The sequence below is a fragment of the Cyanistes caeruleus genome, chromosome 6 (genome assembly GCF_971803275.1).
Source record: "Cyanistes caeruleus chromosome 6, bCyaCae1.hap1.1, whole genome shotgun sequence".
Taxonomy (NCBI): domain Eukaryota; kingdom Metazoa; phylum Chordata; class Aves; order Passeriformes; family Paridae; genus Cyanistes; species Cyanistes caeruleus.
In genome coordinates this window covers 38,478,272-38,490,907 of record NC_141706.1, presented here as the reverse complement: position 1 = coordinate 38,490,907, position 12,636 = coordinate 38,478,272, and the positions used below count along the sequence as shown (strand labels likewise).

The 12,636-nt window shown below is 37.9% G+C and overlaps 1 long non-coding RNA gene across 1 annotated transcript; it reads left to right on the top strand.

The window, feature by feature from the left end:
* Window positions 1-1,039: 1,039 nt before the first annotated feature.
* LOC147652609 (uncharacterized) lies at window positions 1,040-11,961 on the top strand. Its single transcript, XR_015288608.1, has 3 exons — window positions 1,040-1,303; window positions 2,268-2,442; window positions 11,505-11,961. It is a non-coding gene; the product is annotated as an uncharacterized LOC147652609 (long non-coding RNA).
* Window positions 11,962-12,636: the final 675 nt, after the last annotated feature.

Genomic DNA, 12,636 nt, shown 5'->3' with positions numbered 1-12,636 from the left:
CCTTGCGTCAGCCATTCAACCACCAGCATACATTCTTGTGTCAAACAAGACATTTTGATGAACCTCCTACCAAATTTAAAAGGTAGCAAAGATTAGTAAAGTCTAGAAAGTTGCCTTTTAGAGAAGTTCCTTTTTTAGTTTTACACTAGTTGTTTTATTATTTGCGAAACAAATCTCATCTCAGATGCAGCATCTATATTCCAGTAAAGTCCTGCTTTTTACCCAATTTTCCAGCTGGATTGATCGAGGCAAAAGGAGGTCAAGTGACTTGCCAAGGTCAGATGGCAATCCAGTGCTTTACCAAGGATTAGAATTTAGGAACCTCCTGATTAATAGAACAAATAACCTTCATGCACCAAATCCCCATGGGATGGGCAAGTCACAGAACTGGGTAGGATTAACCAGAAAGGACTTGTCCGCTTGGGTAAGCAAAATATACCCAGCACAGAAGAAATACAAACATTTTCAAGTTGTTGAGGCATAATCCTAGGAACCATTTACATCCGTCTGCTTTTGTAATTTGTGGAGGTTTTTAAGAGACCAGTAAGGCACAAGGTTAATATTTGAAGCCATGCCATTAAAGAGTATGCACCCATCTTTATTTTAAAAATATAGAATAACACATCTCAATACACTGTTATTTTAATTATTTAGAAAGGCTCAGCCACTGGCACTGAAGATTTGCACCATGGAAAGCCCTGTCTCCAAAGAAAAGGGCACATGCTCAGAACGGCAAGTAAACAAACATTCCAGACGTGCCTTATGTTCCAGCAGCAGCTCCTCTTAAACAAACCTTACTAGTTACAGAGCAAAAATGGAAACTGTCTGTTTTGATTTAAATCTGTCCCTAAGCAATTTCCATGAGTTCACACAGCAGAAGCACAAATTCAGGAACAAATAAACAAACAAACTAAGAAACTTGAGCTCGCTTCTAACAACTGAACTGCCACCAGTTTCCAAAATGCAATCATAGAGCTGTCCATTCTTGCACCACAATTAAAAGCAGCTCACAATGGAGGCGAACTGCTCCACCCCAGCCATGGGAGAGTGTGTTGAAATGCTAATTGTGCACAAAACTTCAGTGGTGCTGGTGATTAATATACTTATTGTTATTGTTAAAATTGGAATGACAAAGAGTATAATATAGCAGTGCTTTTGTGTCCTCTGGCTGTTCAAAAGTGTCTCCTTGCACTTTCTTTGGGTGCCAGAATTACTCAACTTCATTTTACGGTTTTCACTTGCATTGAATAGACAGGAGACGTGGAAGAACAGCTATTGGAGTATTTTAAATAAAGCAAAATAGGTAAGAATGGTTTTTTTTTTTTCATTTAGGAAACCTGTGGTGGGGAGGACAGAGGGAACTCTTAGGATATGGTCGCCTAGGTGAAAAAACAATGGAAGAAGACCTGGACTTCATTCAAATTGACAGGGTCCTGATTTGTTACTCTTTCAACTTTACTCAAGTCATAATTGCTTATTCACTCCTATAAACTACTGGGATTTCCTGTACAACCCACCAAAAGACTTCATGTATGCTTGAGAAGATAAACACAAAATTGGTTCTTACTAGCTGCAGTTATATGCTCAGCTATAAATATTGTTTTCAGAATTTTTTCTGAAAAAGGAGAAGATATTTTGCAGCATCCAGCTTTCAGAGTCTAACTGCTACAGAATGATTTTCAAGGGAGAGATGGATGGTCATATGCTCTGCAAAGGAAGTGCCTTGTTAATTTCTCTGGGATTCTTGAGAAAAACCACTGGAGTCAATATTGACAGATCCTTGCTATATGGCTGGGATGGGACTGTTTGTAATCCTGAGCCACTAGTGGTGGGGATAACTATGTGGTGACAGAATATCTAGTGAAGTTAGTCTAACTTCACTGCAATGTCTAACCTACTTAGTGTTACCTCAGCAGTAAGTAGCCTATTTATGTACTCCCATGCCTTACATGGCATAAACCACTAAATATAATAAATATTTAATCCAAAAGAGGCTGCAGCTAATCATAGCCCACTTTGGGAGTGACACTTAAAAAGCAGATGCTCATCTTCTCTGTCAGGAGACTATGGGTTGCTCACCTTAACTTCAAATGTCTTGGCTTCATTGCCCATCATGTGTATGTTTGACATAAAAAAATTATTGATGTACTTTAAAACCAAACAGTAACTACATTTAAAAAAATGTCTCTAACATGCCCAGAGCACAGTGATTATATGGCTTTGGCAGCAAATATTTTGCTGATTTTTAAATATCAAACAAATGACAGAATGAAGGCAGGGAACATCAAAGCAGGGCTACAAGCTATTGCTGCTGCTCAACTGGATGGACATCTGTGGAGAAGGAGGAAGAGAAGGAGAAAGACAGCAAAGAGGAAGCTCAAGCACAGCTCAAGGGGACAGCAGCAATAGGGAAGAGACCCTCCTGAAATTAACCTTGAGCAGGTAATTTGAAAACAACTTTTGATTTTAAAAGCTGGTTCAATCAAGCAAATGCTAAACCATAACAAGCTCAGCACAGGTATGTCACAGCAGGTAGTATTAATTTGTGTAAGTCAGGATCTACTCAGAAGTTCACTAACTCTCCTCACAGAGACATTGAGAGAGATTTAAATTTATTTTAATGACTGTTATTTTTTAACTTCTTCAGGCTACAGAATAAAAAGGATGCAAAGAGCACAATAAAAATATCTTTTTTTTTTTCCCTCTGGGATTGTTAAACAGTAGTTTGGCTTTACAGTTCTTAAGAATGTGTATTGCCAAAAGAGGCACCCATTTGTAAACAACTTTGTGAGAGTGATTTTCCTTCTTAGGATACTGTCCTACAGAATGATGCATAGAAACATATATTGCTCAAGGGAAGAGTAAACAAGACATTCAATAAAAGACTGATGGAGAAGGAAATTGTTACCTAAGTAGAGGTTCCCAGTGCCTTTTTACATCATAACCATGGGATTAGGCAGATATGGCAGGGGATTTATAGAAGACCTATCTTTATAGAAGGATATGTGGAACAAACTATGGCATCTAAAGGACAAATAAATTCCTACACTATGTGTATGTACTTCACAAAAGTAACTATAAAAAAGTATTGTAAAAGGTGACAGAATTATTTCAAATGCCCTTAGTATTTCTTAAAAGAGAAATCTTCCTCATCATCATAGCCTCAGTGTTAAATTTTTTACAACATACCCTGCTTTGAAAAACCATCTGTGCCTGGAAAGTTCTGTTTGTTTTCTGTTTGAGTATTTTATGGTAATAAAGGAAGATGTATATGGTCCCATACCTGTCTTTCTACTTGTCCATCTCCATTCCCTAATAGACATACCTTAGACTCAATGTGTTTGTGCCTGAGACACAAACAGAACTACAGCTTTAAATGGCACAAGAAGTTGATCTCCACACACACTTACAAATTAAAATCCAGTGGTCTGCTTTACAGTTACATAGATCTGTTGCATTAAAAGCTCAAGTCAGATCTAGATACAATGTGCAACAATAGCTGTTCCTGTCCTTCAAAACATCCATGCTCTTTTCCTACCTGAAAGATACATGTTTGTGTGTCTTCCACATCAACTGTGAAACTGCACTTGTGGGCCCACATGTGGGTGCCTATTTGTAGAGGATGTGGCTGTCTTCTGGCAGGGTGGTTAGGGCTGCCTGGATCTGTAGCTGTGGTTATACCCCTGGATGTGGCAGTGGGTGCATGGTGCCTTGGCTGGCACCCAAGGCAAAGCTACACCTTCCTCGGTTCCTCTGCTAAAGCTGTGCTCACTTAACACAGTAGATTTTCCAGTCAATGCACTTCTTTGGTTGTTGTTGGAAATAGAAGATAATTTGGAAAGAATGTAAATTTAGCATTTGAAATTTACCAAATTTGTGCTTGCAAGATCTGAGCTTGATTCTGCCTGACCTGTCTTTGTTTTAGGGTGAAGGCTGGGGAAGAGACTCCCCAATTCCAGTTGATCTCCAGGCTCTGTGGTCCAGATTTGGTGGGCAGGATTATGGGATTGCAGCACTGGGCCTGGTAAAATTGCTGCCCTCAGATTTCTCTGGGGGTGTAGCACCTAGAGATGGAGCACATCAAAAGTGCTCTCAAAGGTCCTCTGGTTATCAATGTATGCACGAAGAAAAATAGCTGTGTATATGCATAACAACCCCTATAGAAAAAAAACAAAGCCACACAACACACACCAGATATGCATAAGGATTATGATTTAAAAGTATTAAGTACAAATAAATTCAAAAATAGGCCAGAGATTCAAAAGTAATGCCAAGAGATTTGTCTGCACTTCATAAACCTATAAAGCAAAAAGTCATGCTGGTTTCAAGGTATTTACTTTAGTGACATAATAGACATTTTAAACATTTGAATTCAAGCACGATTAAATAAGAGTGGACTGAAGAAGAAATGTGAAGATTTGTCCATTAATACAGATATATCTTTTTAAAATATCCTGAAGAGTCAGAAAGAGTTCTCCTTTTTTTGAGAGCCCAAACATGAGAGGATGGAAGGATGGCTTTGGCTTTTACTTTCTTGACATTTACAGGTTTCTTTCAGACTATGGCTGTTATTTTAATTGTAAATTCCGGTTTATTTAGCAAATTAAGTTTAGTTTAGTTAAGTTTAGCTTAGTTCAGTTTCTGAAACAAAAAGTCAAGATGTATGGACAATGATTAAATATGAGCCATGAGATATTCCATATAAATGTAAAATAATGACAGAGTAGAAGAACTTCATAAAAGCTGTGTTTTGTTTTCCATACAATTATGAGACAAGGAGAACTTTAAAAAAAATTGTTAGCTGTGGGGATTGGCTTATTAGATTTTATTAATGGATAAAATATTAATCAACAGCATGTGTTTTAGTCAAATCATCCTTCCATTTTTCTTGTCAATGTCTGAGTTATCTCATGCCTAGAAATAAACAATTAGATGATATAGGAGCTGATTTTCTGATTTTTAACAGTAGATTTCAGGTGCTGTTGTATACCCCCTTTCCTCTCACAGTGACGTGATTATTGCTGTCTTATGTATTGCTACTCTGAACTATGTATATCCCACATCTTGGTATTTGCATTTTTTAGTTCACAGTGCTTTGCCTGGCTTTGACTTCAGGAAAATGTGTTTATCATACTTTTTATATATTGTGGTTTAGGGATCATGGCAGGCTGTACCAAGTAGGTAAGAGGTCAGTAAGACAGCTTACTCTGGCATGCAAGAGGGGTCAAAGAATTACTGTCACTGGTAGCCACACTGCTGCAATCGACTATATTCAAGGATTCAGAGGGCTCCTTTCATGCAAAATGTATCTCTAAAGGCCTTCCAGAATTTAATAATATAATTCTACGCATGAATGATGTCAAAAACAAACTTAGATGATTAGTCAGCAAGCTGAGATTTAAAAGGAAGGGCTGGTACAGCAAAACTACTCCATGGGACAGATACACCAAAGGGGAAGACCCTCTCACACAGACAGAAACCACCTAAAGAATCTGGTGGAAAAGTGGCAATAATAATGCTGATGAAGAAGTACAGATGCAATATTTCCAGGTTCTTGTAAAAACTTAAGTTTTGCCAGTAGAAGTTGTAATGTGTGCATCTTCCAATGGATACATTGCTACTGATCAGCTGTGCAAACTCATCTCCTGGTGTGTGTGCCACAGTGCCATCAAATGGCACCACTTTAGTCTTCAGATACCACCATACAGCAGATATGGAATCCCTACCTCACTTTAAAGCTTTGCTATTTCAAACAGTACCTTTTGGTAACGTTGTGTCGCTTTTTGGTTTTCCTGCTTCTGGTGATGTGTACATGGGTTTTGATGAGACCATCTCATCTGCTGCTGGACCATCTCAAGTGAATTGTGTTTGATCTAATCCCTTTTGTTTTGATTGCTTTGTCTGAAAGCAGTTTAGCCATGCTGTGCTCTGTGTGTGTATCCATGCTGTAAACTCAGCACATTTCGAAAGGTCAGTTTGGCTTCCTTATATTAGCCATGCAAAGCTATTGCAGGGCAATTCAAGATATGGCATGGAAGACTAAAATGGGAAAGCATAGCTGGGACTATGACTAGTCTGTTTCTGCTTGTGATTGTATTAAGGAATGGAACATGCTCATGTTATTTGTCCTGACATGTTCCAGTTTTGTACCATGTTTTATACACACTAATATAATCAAGCAAATCTGGACTCAAAACTCTTCATAAACTGTGGATGAATTACATTTCTTTTGACCAGGAGCTCCAGTTTTGACATAGGTGTACTTATGTTCCTTCAGAAAATCTCTAGATGAACATTTTGTGAAGAAAAAGAAAATTCCTGTCCACAGTGATAGATGAGACAAATTGATAATGGAACCTTTTCTTTGTGATATCTTTATGTTATCTTGAAACATTTAAAAACAGCTTCAGGGATTTTATTTGCAGTACACCGATTGATAGTGACTTTGGAACAAGGATCTGTCAATAGCCAAAGAGCAGCAGAGCTGCAACCATGGCACTTCCTTAATTTGTGATGTTCTGACACTACATCAGCCTTCATTGAAGAAATTCACATCTAGGGAGGCTTGTTCAGTTTCTGGTCCTTTGGTGCCAGATGGCATGGAGAAGCTGGATCAGAAGAGACAAACTGATGTATTTGTAAATGAAAAAGTAACATTTCCAGGCCTGGTTATTTATGTGAAAGGGATTAATGGTAGGTGGAACCAGCAGCTGCCTCAGCCAAGTTAGTTTGTGGTTCCCTTCAGACTACCATGTTTTCACTTGTTAAGAACTGCGTCACAACATCGATGGGTTGGTATAAACTTTTCCTTGAAGAATTGTTTCTTTCAGGTTCACTCCCCTGCCCTGAAGAGTTGCAAGAACAGCTTGGTTGTTCCTAAGTTTGAGACAAAACTGTTTTGCCATGCTTGAAAAAAAATAGTTGGGAATCAGGGGAATAATAACTTGAAATTATAGTGGAGAGTATGAGACAAAGGATGCTGGTGTGTAAAGAGGATAAACTGACAAAAAATGTATACAGCTGAAAGCCAGGCATCTGGAGGTGGTGACACTCAGGGTGATGATACTGAGATGATGAAGGGGAACTCTGAGGTCTGGCACATTGACAAACATGAGGAAACACAGCCCAAACTTCAGATTTGGCTTGGTAGACAAGCAGAAAGATCTGAACCCTGAAGTACTTTGTCCTCCAAAATGTAAAATTTAATCTGGAATTCCTGAGCCTCACCATATTTCTGCTCCCAGCAGATATTTGTTGTACAATAATCAAGGCATCTGTCAGCACATGTGCTACTGTAGAAGTGAATCACTGAGTTACTCTCACTGGTAATGTGTCATGGTTCCCCATGGCACTGGTAGATGATGAGAAAGCTGGTTTTCTTGTTGGAAAGCCAGTGTTGACTGTTTTTGACGTCAATATGATGTCATATGGCAAAAAAGAAAAGGCTTTATATTGCATTACAAGAAAAAAAAAATAAAAATAGAAGCCACACAAAAATTAGCCTTGTAAAGCTAGGTACTCAAAAGTTAGGAAATGCCCAATATTAGTTGTGCAATCTTAGTTGATCAAATAAGCTTCTGCTTTATGATAGAGCCCTTGAGGATACAGATTGCCACTATGCTCACATGGGATTGTATCTGATACAAAGCTTGCCTGACTCCCAAAGAAGTGATGTGCTTAGATATCCAAAAAAAGAGATTATTTTTAAAATCAGGCAGCTGAACCTAATATCATAGTGTTCTTTTTCTCTGTCCTGAATTCTTCAGATCCACAACATTGTATCAATTCACTTGGGTTTTAAACAGCTGGCTACTTCATGGGGTTTTCTCTTTTTGTGACATTAAGTCTGGAACTCTGGTGGTGGACTGGCAAAAGTACTGCAAGATAAGTGAAAGAGAACAACAGTTCTGAGAGCGTGAAGGGATACTCCATGCCATACATTCCAAAACATTAAGTCGTAGATGTCTCAAATTGGGCATTCATGCTAAGGACTTTTTAATTTTTAGTCTTTGTGTTTTGTTTCCCTATATGTTGTAAAACAACTCACAGGGAAATACATTTTCTTCTACCAGAGGTTTTGTAAAGGTAAGATAGTAAATATTTGTGATGATGCAGATGGAGTTACAGGAAAACTCACGAGGAAGTTAATAATTCTGTCTTTATATCTGGGTCTGAACGGTGTGCAGTAAATAAGGCTTGAAGCCACCAGTGGAACAGTAAGAATAAAAACTCTATTTGATCACTGCTCACTGAGTATCTGTACATCCTGTGCATGGAATGAGGGAGAGGACCCATGGAAAAGATATGACATCTGTATTCAAAGCCTTTTTTATAAGCTACCCAAGAAAGCTGAATCAACATGGTGTGCATTGCTTAATAATTCTAGTTTTACTCATATTCAAGAGTTTACCTGTTCAACAGGAATGTTCTGTTACCATCATTGTATGCATATGTCAAACACAGACCCCAAAACTATCTAATCTAATCTGAGATACATTGCAGAACAGGATTGTACACTCTTAGATATTTAATCAATTTATATTAAGAAAGAATATTTTTGATTCTTGTGATAAGTGGCTATGTCTAAAATTTTTAGAAAGGAAAATAGTTCTGATATCAGGTCTGGGAGATGAATAACATTCAGTTACACACATGCTGCTTTTACCTTTCCTAAGAAAAAAAATCAAGCCTTAATCCTACAAGTGTATATTAAATAATTTATTCATGGTGACAGGTAGGAGAACTCAGATATAGTAATCTACCAGTCTGGTATGCATTGGGAGTATGAAATAGATCTCAGCAGGCTGAATGCTGTGCACCCACGCAATGTACAATGCTGTGATTACAGCAGGTAGGTGGTTTGGGGAAAAGTGGATTTCAGACATGCAGGAGTCCAGTGTAATACGTGGTATTATTTGCAGAATTTTGGTGGGACATATCTGGTAATTTTAGTCCTGGTATAATGTCTGATTGGTTTGCCTTTTGTGCCACTGAGAATCTAGATTCCTTAGAAAAATTATGTCTTTTCTGCAAAATTTTTATGAAGAATCCATTAAAAAAAAAAAAAAAGTTAATTAAAGCTGATTACTTTAGGCACATTCTGTTTCTGTAAAGAAAATAAAAGCAATGTACACAGTCACATGAACACTGTAGAAACCTAGAGAATAAATGTCACTCATAAGGGTTTGTAATCTCACAACCACCTTCAATACAAACCTCAAGATTTTCAGTATCCTGCACAGGCAACAGCATATTAATAAAATTTTGATTGAATGTAAGCGATAAAATTCCTCAGAACTAACAGTGTCATCCAACAGGCTGGTCCTCCTCTCACTTGGTCATACCTTGATGCTTTCAGGTGTTTGTGAGTCCCTCTAGGTGTTTTATTCATTATACCTCACCTTTATGTGTATATATTTCAAAAATGCCGTGTCACTTATGATGAAAACCATAGGCACTGCATTATGAGTGGCAAGAAACCCTGCCAAGGAGTGCCTGCAAATGACTTGGTGACAGCAGAGAAAGCTGAACTCTCAGTGGAATCATTTCCCACTGTTACCAGCTGGTGGTCCATACTACTATTTCCATGAAACGTTCCCCATATGGATTTACTTTGAGTGGGTAGTGACACCTCTGCTCTTGTCATCCTACGGCACAGAGGGTAGGCTAGGCTGGATTTCCATAATTCTAGTCCAGAGCTGTCATATCAGCATTTTCTACAGTTGGCTATATGTCCTTTGGGAGGAAAAAAAAAAATAAAAAAAAGAGTGAAAAGGATAGGGAAATCTCTTTTCCTGTAAAACAGAGCTTTCAAAGCAACCTTTCCTTTAGGTTGGTTATGTCTTTCAGCTAGAGGGGAACCTTCTGTGTATGATGGGCCTGATGGCCTAGACACTGGGACCTTTTTTTGGCTGTGACCTGCAATATTCATCCCTCACATTTAATAGGGAAAAGGTTTAGAGTCTTTTTTGAAGATGCAAATAGGCAAGATAAACATGCATGTGTACATGACATCCACCTGTTTCTTCAAGCTACTTTGGTCATTGTGTCACAAGTTTTTGTGGGTTGAGGTGTAGTAGATGGTTCTGCATTTTTCAGGAGGTTTTGTTCGTACCAGCTTTGATGTCAACTGGAACTGAGGTTTAGCCCCATATTCTAAAATCCAAAACTGTGAAGAAATTGAACAGATCAGTTGTCTTGCTGCTGGAAAAATTAAGTGCATGGTATGCTCTCAGATTTGGTTTCCTTATCATAGCAAGTTATTAATTATTAATTGCTCATAAAATAAGCTATTATCTTTTCCTTTAAAGAGTAACCAAATAATGTGGTTGACTTTTAAAGTATCATTAGATTGTTGATTTAGCATCATGTTGTGATTAGTATGGCATTTCACACCTTTTCCAGAGTTACTGTCTCAGATTGTCAGCAGATATCATTAAATCTGCTTACAAGTCATATTTGAAAGATTAATTTTGTTGTGTTATTACAAAGGTTGGCAACTTTCAAACTGAAATACAAATGAAAACTTAGCATGAATGTACCATCCTGCTCCTGGCTGCTCTGAGCTGGTGGACTCCAGATTCCCCTGTATTTTTCTAAGAAGGGGTGCTATGCATGCTGGGGGGTATTTCCTCTATAGAGGAGTTCATCATAGCACTCCTCTAACAGGTGGGTCATGCTTGTTGGAAACTTTCCTTCTGAATTAAAAACAGACGTAATTTCCTCTGATTAAATATATGAAAGGATGCACAGCAAGACCTACAGGTCTGGCCAAAGGCTGGAAAGAAAAAAATTACCCCTTTCAGGCCAAATAAAGGAGTACAGCTACTTCTCTTGCAAATAGCAGTGTGCATCAGGGGAATGCTGAGTCAGCCACAAAGAATTAATCAGCCTTTCATCATCTTGGCTCAGGAAAAATGAAATTGTGTGAGGGGACACAGTATCAAAAAGTATTCTAGAAAATATCTAAAATTTAAAGTGGAAAGGAATTTATTCCTCTTTCTCTCCAGATGTAGACTAGAGAGAACCTCCCTAATTTTTCTGACTTCAAATTTGATTGAAGCAAGTCATGCATTTTAAGAATGTTTCCTGCACTGTCTCTTCTGGGCATTTGAAAGTCTGGTCACTTTATGTAGGTGTTTGGATAAGTTCTATCCTCATTCAAACATCTGACCCTGGACTTCTCTACTTTTATCCTATATATTTAGTTTGGCATTTCAGGTTCTCTGCTTTCAATTCTCTTTGCTTCAAAAAACAGCTAAAAATCTCCAATAAGCACATATAATACAACATTCTTTTGTGTTCTAGACTCCTTTAATGAGAGGAATTCAAAATAATTAAATATTCAGAACCTCAAAAGTAAGGTGTGGATAAACACCTCCAAGCTAAGGGGGAAATCATTTAAAATTGAGGTACTTGAACTGACTCAAATGGGCCTAGGCTAATTTACATCAGCTGAGGATCTAACTTGAAAAGATTACATGTCTTATCTGAATTTTTTTCAGGATTGGAAACACTGGACTAGAAATCTTACATGCAGCAGCATCATTATGCAATTTCCAGTACCTCTCTCCTCAAGCTGTGCTGTTCCAAAGGAAAATGTGCATTCCAGGACTGGGTAATACCTCTGACAGCTTCCCCCATTCATGTCACCAAGAGCTGCAGCTGGGCTGGGTATAACAAGAATCCTTGTGATATCCCGCCCCAGTGAATTTCCTGCTGAATGTAGCCAAAAGCCAGCCTCTCCCAGAATATTAAATCCACTGAAGCAGAACCTTGCAACAATTTATAGCAGGTTTCTAGGTGCTTAGTAGCCATAGTGCTTTTCTTGTTTATGGTCCATAGTTTCCTCTGCCATACTCTGTAATTTCCTTACTAAGGTCTTACTCTCAGGTCTGCATATATTTACATGTTTTACTCTGTAAGCTTTTAAGCAGCAAATTATACAAAATAGAGGTGAGACCTCTGCTAGTTGAGTCTTCCTTTTATTGTTCCATTGTAGTTGTGTCTGGAAAATAAATAAGTTAAGAACTTGAACTGACATAAAATAAATGACAGTTCAGGTTCTATAGGTTCATGTTTATGACATGATTGGCCCACAGCCATTGCAGCTATTTTGTAGTCTACAAGATGTCCTTGATTTGCTCTTCCACCAGTATGATAACAAGCACATATAATCTTCACATACACTCTTAACAGGCTTCTAGCCTCTTCTGCCTGATTTTATATATTCAGCATTTACACTGTTCTTCACAGAACTCTCTCGGTTCCCTTAAATATTCCTTACATTTTCATCTATATTGTTTTCATCTTTCAACCAAGTTGAAAGTTAGATGAATATAAAGAGAAAAGGAAGAAAATATAATAAATTAAGACACTTGTGAAATCACAAAATTAACAAGGACTTGCATTCATAAAAAGGGGGCAAGTTTTATTCCAACAATATACAAATTACTATAATCCAAGCACAGCTACTCTATGTATTTTCTGATTTGCAAAAACATCCTCTTTTAATTCCTTTTGAGAGCAGCTATGCCAAAAAGCCATATAATGATAGGAGCAATAGTGGGACTTTGAGTGCATCCATGCCAGTCCTGTTGTATCTCTCATCTGCTTTTGATACACTGATCATGAGAT